The 17,741-nt window shown below is 40.4% G+C and overlaps 1 protein-coding gene across 6 annotated transcripts in view; it reads left to right on the forward strand.

Moving 5' to 3' along the window:
• LOC147029242 (tensin-3-like) overlaps positions 1 to 17,741 on the forward strand; it is a 294,302-nt gene that overhangs the window by 145,566 nt on the left and 130,995 nt on the right. The window lies entirely within an intron of this gene.

A 17,741-nucleotide genomic window follows, 5' to 3' on the forward strand; every position in this document is an offset into this window, starting at 1 on the left:
ATACTGCAATGTTGCTTTGTACGAATCCAAACGCACTCGGTGATTGCATTTTTACATACGTCCTCACGTGTCAGGTCAGGTCAGGTATGGGAGCATGTGCCAGAACAGCGCGTCGCTGCGTCCACTTTCCGCCGGTACTCCAGAGGCCTCCGTCTGGCCATCCCCCAGGCAGATGCCAGGCCCATCCCCATCTCCTTGAGATGATGGTCAACCTGTTGCAACCATGAGGCACGTGGTCGGCCCACTGGCCTCCTCCACTCATGAGACTCCCTCGCTGAGAGAATCTGGTGAGCAGGATCAGCGTCAGGAAAACGAACCACATGTCCATACAGCCGCAACTGACGCTCACGGACTGTGCAGGTAACAAATCTCATCCGAGTCTCTCTCAGCAACCGCTCGTTGGACACAAAATACGACCAGCGATAGCCAAGGATTCTCCGAAGAGACCCGGTACCAAAGGAATTAAGTCTCCATCTCAGATCCTTGGTCAGAGTCCAAGTCTCGCACCCATAGAGCAAGACTGGAAGTACGTCTTCCAGTACATAGAGAAGTACTGGAAGTACACGCGACACTGTCTGTCGCGTGTCACGTGCGTTTTAATGACGGAATTACGTGAGTAACTAATTCGGTGTTTCCAGTGTTGGTGTTTTGCACAACTAGTACCGACGGAGTTGTATCTGCAGTGTTCAAAGACTCCTGCAGGAGCTCATGTACGTATCACATTTCGGACAAAAACAAACTCTCATTATGAGACGAGCACTGTATTTGGACATGAATCACAAGGATGTTGGACATTAAGGTATCGGTGGACACCGTGGACCGGTTCGTGGTATTTTTTTTTTGGATACAGTGTTGCAGCTCATGGAGGCGATGGAACATAGAATGGATCAGGATGTAACAGAACAAAAAGAACAACAGAAAGAGGGAGGGATGGAGAGAGAGGAGGTGAGGAACACCAACAGAAGGGTTGAGGGACAAAATGGAGTAAGACTTGGAGAAATGAGGGATGTTCAGAAGAATGAGAAGACATGAGGTGTGAACAAGATGGATACAGCCACAAACACTCAATCACAGAAATGGAAGGAAAAACTGGAAACCTGGAAATGGGTGGGCAGGGAGGTGGGGTATCGGGGCTTCATTTGACCCTCACGTTCTAGCATATTAAATGCCTCACAAGCTCAATGCTTCGTACGGAATGCTAAGGAGATTAATTAAGTTTTACCGAACTCGTAATGTAATGTTGTTCGAAAATTGTTGGTGTTAATCTCGACCACGCGCATTTTTTTTTTTTTTTTTTTTTACAATATGGAGTCATACACAAAATATACGACACTTTGAGCGTGGGTGAAAGGGAGGGGGCAGTGTTTCACCGAGCATCATAGAGAGGGACGAGGGCGTCGGAGCCACAGTCATGTGACGTCTGTCTTCATCATTGTGAGTGCAGCCATCTTGGATGTGCCTTCACCAAGATTAGACGTGTCAATTTCGAACTACCTTGCTTTCACTTGAATTTGTTCAAAAATCACAGAGCTGCTGTTTGAATCATTGTTTTGAGGCTACGAGAAGGCATTTCTGAAAATATCAAATGACGAAGTTCACTGAGAAGTTTGTTACATTTGGAGGGGCTCAATGGTGACACCAAGTCATTATTATCCAAAACTGAGGCCTGGTATTTGCTTAATGGTTAAAGTGCTTGGCTTAAGATGCTAGGGTCTTTAGTTCAAGCCCCTGTTTTCTACCGTTGAATTAACACCAAGTAGGGTTGACTTAGCGTGTCATCGTTCCGGGATGAGCAGAATGAGTACCATTGTGTGGGTTACAGGGGCATTGCATCAGCAGCACAGCTGTGCCTCCAGAGAATGAAGCAGCCAAGCAGCCACAGGCCACATATGAATGAACGAATGAATGAATAAATAATCCAACACAAAACCCTCAGCTGTTGACAGACAGCTGTCATGTGTGCGATGAGTTATGAGCTGGAATGGTTTGATGCAGAAGAAGTTGACACTTCAGGCCTAACAGTACAACCAAGCAATTGTGTCCGAAATGGAAGGAACTCTAATTTTCCCTTTGAAAGATCGAGGATCACTCCAGGAACATATCTGAGTCGGAACTGTATTTGTCTGCGCTAACGAAGTTGGACGGAGGTTATGTTTTCACCACTGTCTGTCTGTCTGAGAGTACGATATCTCAAAAAGTTGTGGACGGATTTGGACCAAATTTGGTGGATGGGTTGGGTAGGTGACACGAACGAGGTGGTTAGATTTTGGTTGAGGACCTGTTGCAGATCTACATATCGGTGGGCTACAAAACGTAAAGTGTTCAGCCTGGCGGAGGTACGCGCGATACCGAGTGCCGTTCTAGTTTATATTATCCTGTTCACCATATTTGCAGTCAGATGTGTTTTATATGTAATAAATATTATACATTGTAAACATGTTATATTTGTGTTGTACCTTACTATGTATATCATGATTGTGTCCTGAATCATTCATTTTGGAGATATTTTGTGCTCTTCCTATATTATGAAGTGTCACGAAATGTCACTGGGGGGAGGGGGGCGTTAAAAGACTACCAAGAAGATTCACATGTTTTGTGTATGACCCCGAATGAGAGTAAATAATTTATTTATTTTTTCAATTCTCAGCGAGCACTCAGATGAAAACACTCGAAAGATCCCAAATTTCATGTCAAACAAAAGGTAAAAGTGCATGGTTCTGGAGCCTGGAAGTTTTAAAAACACTGAGTTGATGAAGACCATGGAAATATAAATAAATAAACATATATATATATATATATATATATATATATATATATATATATATATATATATATATTGTTGCAAATTCGTGCCCGACGGCGTGCGATCGGCCGCTCGACTCGATTGGCGGGCGCATCGCCCACCGGAACGGACAATTCTGTCGTGACCCTCTTGGACCAACGCTGGGAGCTAATCATGGGTGGGGATTTAACCTCACCACGATTGTGCCAATTGCCCACCCGCGCAGGATAGGATGCGCCCCACCTTTACTCCAGACATGGGCCGCTTGGGCGGCCCATTCCGTGCTATTGGGATAACCGAGCGGTGTTATCGCCAACCTGGATGGTTCAGATTAATTACCGAGCGTATTAAGCCCACTACGAACCCTTACGTGAAGCAGGATGGAGGGTCAATAAAAAAAAGACGAAGCGAAACGGGAAAACGGTTCACACAATGCACATTTATTACGCGACACACGGAAAGCACACATATACAGCCAAACAGTCAAAATGCTCATATAGCAGTTAAAACAAAAGAAACAATGACGCAGAGTTACTACCGACTACGCGCACACACGGCAACACTTATACAGTTCTACGTTACAGACGGCGACAACACATTTACTCAAAAGCAAAGGAAAGAAGCCACCCTCATAGACAAGGGGGCAGACAGGCCTGGAGGCCAATATGTGCGCGTGATCTGGAGGAGCGGCCAGGTCCGCGAGACCGGGGGGGGGGGGGGGTCCTACCCGCGTCCTCGTGACGCATTGGCGGACGAGCCGCAGATGTGGCCGCGTGGCTGTGCCCCGACTCCGTGCTCCTTGGTGGGTTTCGTTGGCACGACGTTTGGAGTGGGGTGGGAACGGGGCCCCCTTTTTGCACTATCTTAGCGTGGGGGAAAGGGGCAATTGTTGATGCCCTGGGGGAGGAGAATGGCTGGCTGGCTTGGGACCCACGACGAGCGATCTCACACCGCGACCTCGTTCCCGACCGCCGTGCTCGCCTCGGACCCGAGCTCCTTTGCCTCTTCCCGCAACTCTCCTCAGTCGACTGCAGAACCCAACTCGCTGCGACACCGATGACTTGCCTCACTCTGCCGACACACACTGCGACTGCCACACTCTGCTACTGCCACACTCTGCTACTGCCACGATTCGCCTTGCGCTCGCCGTTTTATAGGCCAGGAGGAGAAAACAATATGCACATATCCGGATCAGGATGACCTCGGGGGCGGAGCCACACTCGCCAATTGGACGGAGGAAAAGTGGGCGTGAACCTCCCCTGATCCTAGAATTTGCATATGTGGATCTCAAACAGACGCGCCTGGGGGCGGGGCCAAGCCGCTCCGTGCTTGCTAATTGGACAGAGGAAAAGTGGGTGTGAACCTCCCCTGATCCTAGAATTTGCATATATCAATTTCACACAGACGCGCCTGAAGGCGGGGCCAAGCGGCTCCGGGCTTGCTAATTGGACGGATCAGAAGTGGGCATGTGGAGTTCTTAATCCGAATTCTCCCTCGGAAAGGCCACTATTTGCGCTCGCGGCTCGGTGCGTACCGCTGAACGAGCCCAAGACAGCCCGACGCTCAGTGTTCACAGGTGGTGCGGGAATGGCCGTAGAAGGAGAGAGGTGAGGGTGGTGGAGGGTTTATCGGTGGTGGTTTGATGGTTATGGTGCCGTTTGGGAATGACGGTCATTCGATGTTTGCGGGATTGAGTTGTGAAGGTAAAGGTCGTGGCTGTTGGCGTTGTTGTTGTTGTCTGAGGGTTGGAGCATGGTTGTAGTTGGTGACGATGGCTGGCGTGGTGGTTAAGGTGGTTGTTGTGTGATGGCGGTTGAGACGTGGTTGGTTCAAAATAAGATAGAACAGAAAAACGGCTATCTCAAAGTGTCGCAGCCCGAATGAATCACATAAATTCCCTCTAAACAACGGGTTTGGGGCTAACTACACATGTACTTAGAGTTATCTCACCTACGGGCCCTGAATGGTGGTTTGCGAATTTCCACAGCCGTAACAATATATATATATATATATATATATATATATATATATATATATATATATATATATATATATATATATATATATATATATATATATATATATATATATATATTCAACAACACTATCATGTGACAAAAGAAAGAAATAGTAAAACGTAAGTGTCTTATCAGATATTTTTTGAGTGATGTGGTTTTTTTTGTTTTTTCTCAAAATCATTGTCTATGTGGTTGTTACCTGTTTTGATACATCACGTGTACGTCACGATTCTAAGGTAACCTACATCAATGAATAACCTAACTGATGGGAAGTTTCTCATTTAAGGAATGTAATATGTCCTTGTATGATATTTGTCTTTGTCGAACAATGAAGCGTTTATTCCATGAACGTTGAGCATGTTGTGGTTATTTCTCAACCTCGGTGGTCTCATGGGTAGAGCGTCCTCTCCGAGTCTGGGAAGTCAGTAGTTCGAACCCCAGCGGAGTCATACCAAGGACTTTAAAAATGGTCCGTGCTGCTTACTTGCTTGATGTTCAGCATTTAAAGGGTAGAGCACGGATAAACCCCCCTTAGATTGGCATCCATGAGAAGGAGGAAAGTCCTCCTTGATTGCTCCGCGAAGTGAGGAGATAAAAGTGGTGTCATGAAGATGACGTCGCTGATACCCAGAGTGCTCTGGGATGTGACGACACTTCTTCACTCTCACGACTAGGCTGTGTTTGTGTGAAAGTGAAGTCTGGCGTCATCTCCTGTATGTGTCTGCAAGCGTGTTTTCCTCTCTTTCTTTATCTATCTCTCGAAGGGGAAGTGAATTATTTCAGAAATTTTTCTGTTTGGCTCTCTTGGCTGCGCCTGGACGGGTTTGAGGGTTGTGGAGTAGCGGCTGAAACCCAAATCCTATCCAGGTTCCGCCTGATGACTCCATCTTTGCTCTTTACTTCTTCAGGTTCCTTCTTGGTCTTTCGTTTCATTGTTGTTGTTTGTGTCTCGGCTCCTCTACAAACCTTAGAATGGCTTGGTGAAATATATATATATATATATATATATATATATATATATATATATATATATATATATATATATATATATATATATATGGGAGGTTCAGTGCAGTATTGGAAAAGAAGGGTCGTTTTTGGGGGAGGAGGCCGGAAAAAAGAGAAAGTGAGTTGTAAAGGAATGAGTGAGATGGTTGTTTGGAAAATATGAGTTGGGGGTGGAGGGTTGGGAGAATTTATGGAAAGGTGGGAGAATGGTGGGACATTAAATCCTGCCATGTTTGTACATGAGTTCTGGAATCACGTAGATGCCCCTTATATTTGTTTGTGGCATTTGTTCTATTATACGAGGATAACATATTGTTATTTTCTGTTATATGTTATTCCTTCTATTATACGAGTTCTGTTATTCGAGGATAACATAATAATGATAAAATGATACGACAACTCTTCGGTTGATCAAGTTTTCCCAACTCTTCTTCTTTGGATGAGTATTCCTTGAATTAATATAATCGTTGGTTTTGAAACAGCAGACCTTGTGGACGGTTCTCATGACAAATGGCAAAGTCCTCATGAAGGAATGGCGAGTTATTCTCCCTTTGTCATTATCATTATATAACTCGACCCTTGATATACCATAACCAGACATCACACGTGGAGAGTTTTCGAACGTCCCATGAGATCCATTTATGACATGATTGACACATTACTGTGAAAGCACCTGGCACACGCTCGTACACCTGGCACACGCTCGTACACCTGGCACACGCTCGTACACCTGTCACATGCGCTCCACGTGAGGAACCACTCCGAGAGCTCCGCATCAGAATGTGCTCCAATTGGAGAAACCAGCCCTGGTGTCCGCACGAAGAGCCGCTCCGTCCCCTGCACAGACTTTCCAAGAAACTTTCTGATCCGGGATACATTTTGAGGGATCAATGCTATCCGTTGCAAGTTTTGCGACCGGAGATCCATGGATGCCACTTTCGGAACCGGAAAAGTTTACTTAGTTACATGTGATTTACATTTTCAAACTAAAAGCTTCGAAAATACATAATTCACTGTTTTTTGGGGTGTAATTCTAAGATTATAGACTTCTTCACAAAGCAGATAAATTCTCACCACTCAGGGGGAAAATGAGGTTTTGTAAAAGGACAATGCGAAGCAACACGCAATCCTTGAAATCCTTGTCTGTCTGTCATTAAGTGTGTGCACGTTAAGTTGTATCCAAGGGAAACCGTCCTTCAGTATAACCTTAAAAAATCAAAAACAATTCCTCTCCAGTATTTCTCAATACCTGTCTTACGGTGGGAGAGAATGAAGAACGAATCTTTTTTTGTGACGGTTCGTGTCGATGTGCGTCGCCAGGTAAGTCGAACGATGGATGATGTGGACAGGACATTTATCAAGGTATGCTAACTGATCATGGGGAGAAAGAAGCTGACGTTTCGGACATTTAACTCCTCATTAGACCAACGACCCTCTTTTGCTCCGACGAAGGGTTAACGTCCGAAACGTCAGCTTCTTATTGTATACTTCAATCAATGTCCTGTCGATTTCCTCCATTATGCCACAAGATTTGACATGGACCTTATATATTAAATTTGGCTGATTCGTCCTCCGCGAAGTGCAGGCGAGTTACCATCGGCACACTGAATAAATTCCAAATTTCTTCCCTGCCTCCCTGTGTCGGAGGTGAGGACCCGTCTGGAATTGGAACCCTCGCCAAGAAACCCCTACGGTGTAACTGACACTCTGTGTAGAGCATGCACGGTACATGAATCCGTGTGTGTGCCTTAATATGTTATTCTTGCACAAAAATACTTTATTTCTGCAACTTGCAATCAATTTATTTTTTTTTTATTTTTTCCTCCTCCATCACCAGAATCAAAGATGGATGGAGGTTATGTTTTCACACATGTCGGTCTGTCTGTCGCTCTGTGAGCAGGACATCTCAAAACGTTGTGGATGGATTCGGACGGAATTTGGTAAATGGGTTGTGTCGGTGACGAGGACGAATTGATTCGATTTTGGTTCGGGTCCAGTTCCAGATTAGGCCGATCAGTGGGATGCAGAACGTAAACTGTTCAGCCTGGTGGAGGTACGTGCTCCACCGAGTGCCGTTCTAGTTTACTGTGAAATACAGGAAGGTAACCTGAATATCACATTCACTTAAAAGCATTGATCTAAAGCTGCTGTCACACCTTGACGATTTAGCCAGCGTATGCCGATTTATGAAAAATTTGTCTAAAACGCTGGCACACGTCGAATACGTTATGGGTACGTTTTGTATACGTTAAGAGCACGCTGAAATACACTGCCATACGTCGTAGTACGCTGGCTTTAAACGTTGTACTTTGCGGTCGTCCTCAAATTTTTGCATGCTTGAAATTTTACGACGTATGCCGGCGTATGACTCACACGTTCCGCTACGCTGGCTATATGTTGTCGGCACGTTATGCGATCGTTGACACACGTCGACACACGTTACTTGTAAGTTACTCATAAGTCGAAACACGTCGAGGTAATGTTTAGCGCACCCAAAACTTATTTCTAACCTATAAGTAACGTTTTGTAAGCACGCCACACGAACGTTATTAACACTTCGCAACACGTTACTTGAAAGTTCCTCATACGTCGAAACACGACAAAGTAATGTTTAGGGTACCCGTGACTTATTTATAACCTATGAGTAACGTGCTTGGGAATGATTTGTAAAGCATGTCCTACGCACAAATACGTATGTAGACGTATTTGACGTCTTCAGGACGACCACAGAACTTACTGAACGCGTTTCTAACTTACAGATACCGTATAATGGCATATTGGCAGCAATTAGGGGAATTGGAATATAAAAAGGGGCTTCGCAGGAGGAACCCGTCTTTTTTTTAGACTTCGTGGTGAGTACATGTCCATGTCATTCCGAGAGATGGATAATACGGCAAGGCTGAGACAACAATACCTAGCTGTCCTCGAACATCAACATGACCTCATCGAGTTGACACTGCACCAGTTGCGTGCCAATAGAGCCGGGAGAAGAAGATGTGAACGGAGGAGAAGGAACTGGGTCAGACCATGGATCGGGAGGCGACGCCATTACATCATATATGACCAGCTCATGGTGGAACTCCGGAACGAGGACCATGCATCCTTCATCAACTTCCTGCGATTGCCCCCAGCGATGTTCGACGAGCTGCTAGCCAGTGGGTCCAAGGATAACCAAGCAGTACACCTTCTACAGGGATCCGCTTGAGCCTGGTATGAGGCTGGCACTGAGCCTGCTGCTGTTGGTGCCGTGACTGCAGTGCTGTGGAAGCGATTTAACTCGTTCAACGAAAACGATTTCGATTGCCGAGCACCAGCGTCCAAAAACAATCGGTGAGTGACAGGCATTTATTAAAAGTGAAGTTGCAGCCTATGAATAGAAAACCTCACGTAATCGTCGACGATACGCTGCCACGCTATGCATAAGTTAGACTATCGTTGGGCATAGGTTGTGGACGCCTAAAACACGCTAATCAATCGTTGGTATAACTTATCTATAAGTTATCGAAGCGTTCTGTGTTCATACTCGTGCATTATACATTTGTCCAAGTCGTTTTGAATACTTTAAAAACTGAAACAAAAAAATAGTTCATCGTGGGAATGAGAAAAAAAAAATTAGCCGAAAAGAACATCGAACAATGGTGCAAAGTAGTCTCCTATTCGTGGACGCAACGAGGGTCCATCGTCACCCACACCCTCCCCATCATGCTCACCTACTACTACTGACATGGACCTACTACTACTACCAATACTACTACTACTACTACTACTACTACTACTGACACGCTCACCTAATACTACTACTACTGATACTATTGACATCTACTCAACATGGAGTCTGGAACACTGACGGGTTCCTCTTGTGAAGCCCATTTGTATATACCAATACCCCTAAACGCTGCCAAATCGCCATTATATGGCAGATGTAAGTTAGAAACACGTTCAGTAAGTTCTGTGGTCGTCCAGAAGACGTCAATCAAATTCGTCTACATACGACAATGTGCGTTTGAGATACGTTACACATAGGTTCAAAGCACGCTACTCATGGGTTCAAAGCACGTTACTCAGAGGTTAAAAATTAAGTTTCGGGTATGCTAACCATTACCTCGACGTGTTTCGACTTATGAGTAACTTACAAGTAACGTGTGTCCGACATGTGTCAACGATCGCGGAGCGTGCCGAGAACTTACAATATGCGTATGCGTATGCGGAACTTGTGAGCCATACATCGAGTACGTCGTAAAATTTTCAGCAAGCTTGAAATTTCACGACGTACTAGACGTACCACGTAATATGGCAGCGTACTTCATCGTTTTTCAGCGTGCTCGTAACGTATACACAACTTACCCATACCGTATTCGACGTTTCTCAGCGTTTTAGACACATTTTTCATAGGTCGGCATACGTTGGCTAAATCGTCAAGGTGTGACTGCGATGTTGACACTTCCAATTTTCAGGCGGTTATGATTTAAATCTGCGTGCGGCAGGTTTTTAACAGAGAACGCCACGAGTTCGTCGGCGATACGTGCAGAGCACTATGACTAAGTTAAACTATCGTTGGGTAGAGGTTGTGAACGCCGACAACAGGCTAAGCATTCGTTGGTAAAAGTTATCTATAAGACAACGAAACGTTCTGTGCCTGTTACTAATATGTTATGCATACGACCAACACGTTATGAATACGACCAAAAGTTTTTTAAAAATCTCAAAACTTCAGCGTACACCAACGTTGTACATACATTTTTATACGTTGCCATTGCTGGCTAAATCGTCAAGGTGTGGCAGGGCCTTCAGACTAATGGTGGAGCTCGTACATGTGAACATGACATGTAGAAATGTACATTTGTTAACATTCTTCTTCTTTGATACACATCGCAAAAGCATGATTGGCTGGCAAGAGACAGATAAACACCCAAGCGTGTGTGGGATTTGAACATGGGATTCCAGGATCATGAATTATGTGCTACCTTCGAAATGCTAAGCAGGCCAACCGAACCTTCCACGATGTTTTCGTTTACATGCTTTGATTACACTACCAGTGTCCGGTAAGATGAATGTTTTGTGAAACTGGAAAATCTCGCTCGGGTGGTTGAGCCAAACATCTCAATCCTCACGCCATGTGTTACATCCAATGGAGAGGTAACAGAACATCGAGCTCCACGGTGTCTAAAATCCAGCAGTTGTGTTGGGAAATGTTTTGAAAAGTCCTTCACCAGAAATGATATTTCCAACTTGTTTGTAAGGAAAAGGTTCCCTCCAACACCCATGGCCGGACGGATAGAAATGTTCGTCGATTGTTCTTTCCTTCAATTGTCCATTTTAGAGTTGCGCAAAAAAATTTTTGTTTGGGGAAAGGAAATTGTTTCTTTAACATCATCATGTTATCAAAGCTGTGTAAGAATAGCCGACATATATATATATATATATATATATATATATATATATATATATATATGTATATATATATATGTATATATATATATATGTATATATATATATGTATATATATGTATATATATATATATATATATATGTGTATATATGTATATATATGTGTATATATATATATATATATATATATATATATATATATATATATATATATATATATATATATATATATATATATATATATATATATATATATATATATATATATATATATGTATATATATATATATATATATATATATATATATATATATATATATATATATATATATATGTATATATATATATATATATATATATATATATATATATATATATATATATATATATATATATATATATATATATATATATATATATATATATATATATATATATATATATATATATATATATATATATATATATATATATATATATATATATATATATATATATATATATATATATATATATATATCCCTGCCCAGCTATAAACTGGTTTAAATCCCTGCCCAGCTATAAACTGGTTTAAATCCCTGCCCAGCTATAAACTGGTTTAAATCCCTGCCCAGCTATAAACTGGTTTAAATCCCTGCCCAGCTATAAACTGGCCAAAATCCCTGCCCACTATAAACAGGTTTAAATCCCTGCCCAGCTGTAAACTGATTTAAATCCCTGCCCAGCTATAAACTGGTTTAAATCCCTGCCCAGCTATAAACTGGTTTAAATCCCTGCCCAGCTATAAACTGCTTTAAATCCCGGCCCGGCTATAAACTGGTTTAAATCCTGGCCCGGCTATAAACTGCTTTAAATCCCGGCCCAGCTATAAACTGGTTTAACTCCCAGCCCAACTTTTAACTGGTTTAAATCCCTGCCCACTATAAACTGCTTTAAATGATCACAGTGTGGGATTTTGTTCGAGTGCAATAAACGATCTAAATTTTAATATTTTCTCATCAATGAATCATAAATTCCATCATTTAAATCTTCCTATTTGCATAACAAAAAATGGTTTGATACTCTATAGAGTTTACTCCAAATGAGAATCTAGGTTAATGAACAACATGAAGCATGTATCCCACAGGTTAACAGTTTTGGCCCATGTTAAGAATAGTCACACATTTACGTTTCATTGGGTTAGCCTGTTTGATGTTCTCCTCTGAGGACATTGTTTCACGGTGAATCCGGCATTTTCAAAGGGGAGGGGGGTGGTGTAGTTGGGTTTGTTTGCACACATTGTGTGTGCAGGGGAAGGGGAGTGCGGTAAAGCAGGACGCCTCGCAGACAATGGAAAAGCTGGATGAGGCGACTCTCCTCCAAGCATCATTGCGTTGCCCTGCTTACGTCTGTGTTCTGATTGGCTGTGTCAAACACCGAGATGGGAAAGCATTTCCACTCTGCACCTGATTCATTGGTGTGTGTCACAGAAATGATGAAGTACGGCTTATACAATGCTCACTTAAGTTTTGCTTCGAGCTCAAGAAGTTTTGGGATAAAAAAATCTTCCCAATTACCATGATATTCCAAGGAATTACAATTCCATTTCCCCCATAAATAAATCTATAGTTCGCATGAGATCCCAAAGGAACTCATTCAATTCAACAACCTTGGTTTCTCATATTATAATTATCGGTGGAAACTGAAAAGGAAAAGGAAACCTGTTAACACTGTTGACAAATTAATGAAGGCCATATCCTGAGATTCCAACTTTAAATTAATGGAGTGAATCAATCAATGTAATTAATGGAGTGAATCAGTAAATGCAAATAATTGAGTGATCGTTAAATGTAACTCATGGAGTGAATCAGTAAATGCAATTAATGGAGTGAATCAGTAAATGCAAATAATTGAGTGATCGTTAAATGTAACTCATGGAGTGAATCAGTAAATGCAATTAATGGAGTGAATCAGTAAATGCAAATAATTTAGTGATTGGTAAATGTAATTGATGGAGTGAATCAGTAAATGTAATTAATGGAGTGAATCGGTAAATGTAATTAATGTAGTGAATCAGTGAATTAAATTAATGGAGTGAATCGGTAAATGTAATTAATGGAGTGAATCAGTAAATGCAAATAATTGAGTGATTGGTAAATGTATTTGATGTAGTGAATCAGTAAATGTAATTAATGGAGTGAATCGGTAAATTAAAATGTAGTGAATCTGTAAATGTAATTAATGGAGTGAATCAGTAAGTGCATTTAATTGAGTGATCGTTAAATGTAACTAATCGAGTGAATCAGTAAATGCAATTAATGGAGTGAATTGTAAATACAAATAATTGAGTGATCGGTAAATGTAATTAATGGAGTGAATTGTAAATACAAATAATTGAGTGATCGGTAAATGTAATTAATGGAGTGAATCAGTAAATGTAATTAATGGAGTGAATCAGTAAATGTAATTAATGGAGTGAATCAGTAAATGTAATTAATGAAGTGAATCAGTAAATGTAATTAATGGAGTGAATCAGTAAATGTAATTAATGAAGTGAATCAGTAAATGCAAATAATTGAGTGATCGGTAAATGCAATTAATGGAGTGAATCAGTAAACGTAATTAATGGAGTGAATCAGTAAATGCAAATAATTGAGTGATCGTTAAATATAACTCATGGAGTGAATCACTAAATGCAATTAATGGAGTGAATCAGTAAATGAAAATAATTGATTGAATCAGTAAATGTAATTAATGGAGTGAATCGGAAAATGTAATTAATGGAGTGAATCAGTAAATGCAATTAATGGAGTGAATCGGTAAATGTAATTAATGGAGTGAATCAGTAAATGTAATTAATGGAGTGAATCAGTAAATGTAATTAATGGAGTGAATCAGTAAATGTAATTAATGAAGTGAATCAGTAAATGCAAATAATTGAGTGATCGGTAAATGCAATTAATGGAGTGAATCAGTAAACGTAATTAATGGAGTGAATCAGTTAATGCAAATAATTGAGTGATCGTTAAATATAACTCATGGAGTGAATCACTAAATGCAATTAATGGAGTGAATCAGTAAATGAAAATAATTGATTGAATCAGTAAATGTAATTAATGGAGTGAATCAGTAAATGCAATTAATGGAGTGAATCGGTAAATGTAATTAATGGAGTGAATCGGTAAATGTAATTTATGGAGTGAATCAGTAAATTAAATTAATGTCGTGAATCAGTGGATGCAATTAATGGGGTGAATCTGTAAATGCAATCAATTGAGTGATGGGTAAATGTAATTAATGAAGTGAATCGGTAAATGCAATTAATGGAGTGAATCAGTAAATGCAAATAATTGAGTGAGTGGTTAATGTAATTGATGTCGTGAATCAGTAAATGTAATTACCTTCGCAAACTTTGTTGCGAAGGTTATGTTTTGATCGCTGTGTATTTATTTGTGAATATGTGTGTTTGTTTGTTTGTTTGTTTGTTATTCGCATAACTCCAAAAGTGTTGAACTGAATCGCAGCAAATTTGGTGGGATGATTGGTTATTATCCGAGGACCATTTCATTAGATTTTGGGAGCGATCGGGTCAAAGGTCAAGGTCAAGGTCATGAAAAGGTGAAAATCGTCTTTTTACCATAGCACGGTCAATTTGTATCCAATTTGCATGCAACTCATGCCAAAATGTTCAGAATTCAATGCCCCATCTTGTGATATGTGACATGACACAATGACGTTATAACCCTTATTTGCCGTTGGGAGTCAAAGGTCAGGGGGGGGGGGTCAGGACATTGCAAAATGTGCGGTTTTAGTCATAACACAGTCAATTCTTATCCGATTTGCATGAAACCAACACCAAAATGTTGACTGTTCTGTTCCCCACACTCTAATACCAATTACAAAATTAAGAGTACAAAGGTCAAGGTCGAGGTCATGAAAAGGTCAAAATCGTCATTTTGCCATAGTGCGGTCGATTTTTATCCAATTTGCATGCAACCAATGCCAAAATATTGTGAATTCAATGCCCAATCTTGTGATATACAATATGACACAGGAAATTTATGGTTTTTAAGCCATCATAATGCATATGAGATGGCAGATGTGGTATGGGATTAAATACCCTCACAATCAACGGTTTCTGGGGGGGGGGGGCAAAATGTAGCGTTGGCGAAGGTATGCGCTCTACTGAGTGCCCATTCTAGTTAATGGAGTGAATCGGTAAATTAAATTAATGTAGTGAATCAGTAAATGTAATTAATGGAGTGAGTCGGTGAATGCATTCAATTGAGTGATGGGTAAATGTAACTAATGGAGTGAATCAGTAAATGCAATTAATGGAGTGAATAGTAAATGCAAATAATTGAGTGATGGGTAAATGTAATTCATGGAGTGAATCAGTAAATGCAAATAATTTAGTGATCGGAAAATGTAATTAATGAAGTGAATCAGTAAATGCAAATAATTGAGTGATCGGAAAATGTAATTAATGGAGTGAATCAGTAAATGTAATTAATAGAGTGAATCAGTAAATGCAAATAATTGAGTGATCAGTAAATGCAATTCATGGAGTGAATCAGTAAATGCAAATAATTGAGTGATGGGTAAATGTAATTAATGAAGTGAATCGGTAAATGCAATTAATGGAGTGAATCAGTAAATGCAAACAATTGAGTGAGTGGTTAATGTAATTGATGTTGTGAATCAGTAAATGCAATTAATGGAGTGAATAGTAAATGCAAATAATTGAGTGATGGGTAAATGTAATTCATGGAGTGAATCAGTAAATGCAAATAATTTAGTGATCGGAAAATGTAATTAATGAAGTGAATCAGTAAATGCAAATAATTGAGTAATTGGTAAATGTAATTGATGGAGTGAATCAGTAAATGCAAATAATTGATTGAATCAGTAAATGTAATTAATGGAGTGAATCGGAAAATGTAATTAATGGAGTGATCAGTAAATGTAATTAATGGAGTGAATCAGTAAATGCAAATAATTGAGTGATCGGTAAATGTAATTAATGGAGTGAATCGGTAAATGTAATTAATGGAGTGAATCAGTGAATGCAAATTATTGAGTGATCGTTTAATGTAACTGATGGAGTGAATCAGTAAATGCAATTAATGGAGTTATTCAGTAAATGCAAATTGTTTCATGATTGGTAAATGTAATTAATGTAGTGAATCAGTAAATATAATTAATGGAGTGAATCGGTAAATTAAATTAATGTAGTGAATCAGTAAATGTAATTGATTGAGTGATCGGTAAATGTAATTAATGGAGTGAATCAGTAAATGCAAATAATTGCGTGATCGTTTAATGCAATTAATGGAGTGAATCAGTAAATGCAAATTGTTTCGTGATTGGTAAATGTAATTAATGTAGTGAATCAGTAAATATAATTAATGGAGTGAATCGGTAAATTTAATTAATGTAGTGAATCAGTAAATGTAATTAATTGAGTGATCGGTAAATGTAATTAATGTAGTGAATCATTAAATGCAATTAATGGAGTTAATCAATAAATGTAATTACTGGAGTGATCAGTAAATGCAAATAATTGAGTGATGGGTAAATGTAATTAATGGAGTGAATCAGTAAATGTAATTAATGGAGTGAATCAGTAAAGTAAGTTTTTTGTTTTGTTTAGGTAAGCAGAAGTCGTGGGCCCCTTCTTTCATATTAAATAGCCACAGCCTAAAATAAATAAATACCTTCCAATGGCAAAACGTATGCTTTGTTCGCAGCACCTTGTTCCATAAGCAGCAGAAAGAGAAGATTCCTTCACATTTTTCTTGTTGATTACTCCCCTGGCAGTGGGGATGGTTTCACCGGAGGGGACTATCGGCTTGCTCTCCATCCGGCTGTCCATCCGTTCATGCCGCCTGTGGTTTTGTTCAGAATTTTTTCCCATTACCCTAAAACATATTCAAATGAAACTTGGTACATGGCTTTATAATGATAAGTTCCAGAAGAAGATCGAGTTTCAGGGCGTTTCGTCAATTTTTCACAGAGTTATGCCCTATTTAGACTTCGAAAATGTCACATCGGTCGGGGACATGTATTGCAAAGCTCTCAATGCAAATGTAGTGTGCGTTCTGCGATGTGAGTGCGTCATCGTCGAGGTAGTGGAATGACGTGACAAAATCATTCGGTTAGATTTATTTGGCGAGACACTATCAACAGGAGTTCTACTTTGGAAGAATTTCATTTTGCATCGCAAACTCACGGCTGGCTCATGTGGGCTTCATGACCTCTCTCTACAAATCCAGTGCTAGATATCTCCCAGGGAGGAGCAAGACAAGGAATGTAAATTGAGTGCGTCCTGACTTGCAGATGATTTATTTTCAACTTGACTTTGCTCCGCTAAATGCACTCCAACTCAAGAATCGCATGTTTCCTAAGTGACGCAACCAGACGACAGACCCCTGTTTCACCTGTTGTGCTGCATTGATGAAGGAGAAGAGTGATACACACACACACACACACACACACACACACACACACACACACACACACACACACACACACACACACACACACACACACACACACACACACAC

This window comes from Eptatretus burgeri, chromosome 4 (genome assembly GCF_056783735.1).
Source record: "Eptatretus burgeri isolate ZD-2024b chromosome 4, Ebu_testis_v1, whole genome shotgun sequence".
In the NCBI taxonomy this organism is placed as follows: domain Eukaryota; kingdom Metazoa; phylum Chordata; class Myxini; order Myxiniformes; family Myxinidae; genus Eptatretus; species Eptatretus burgeri.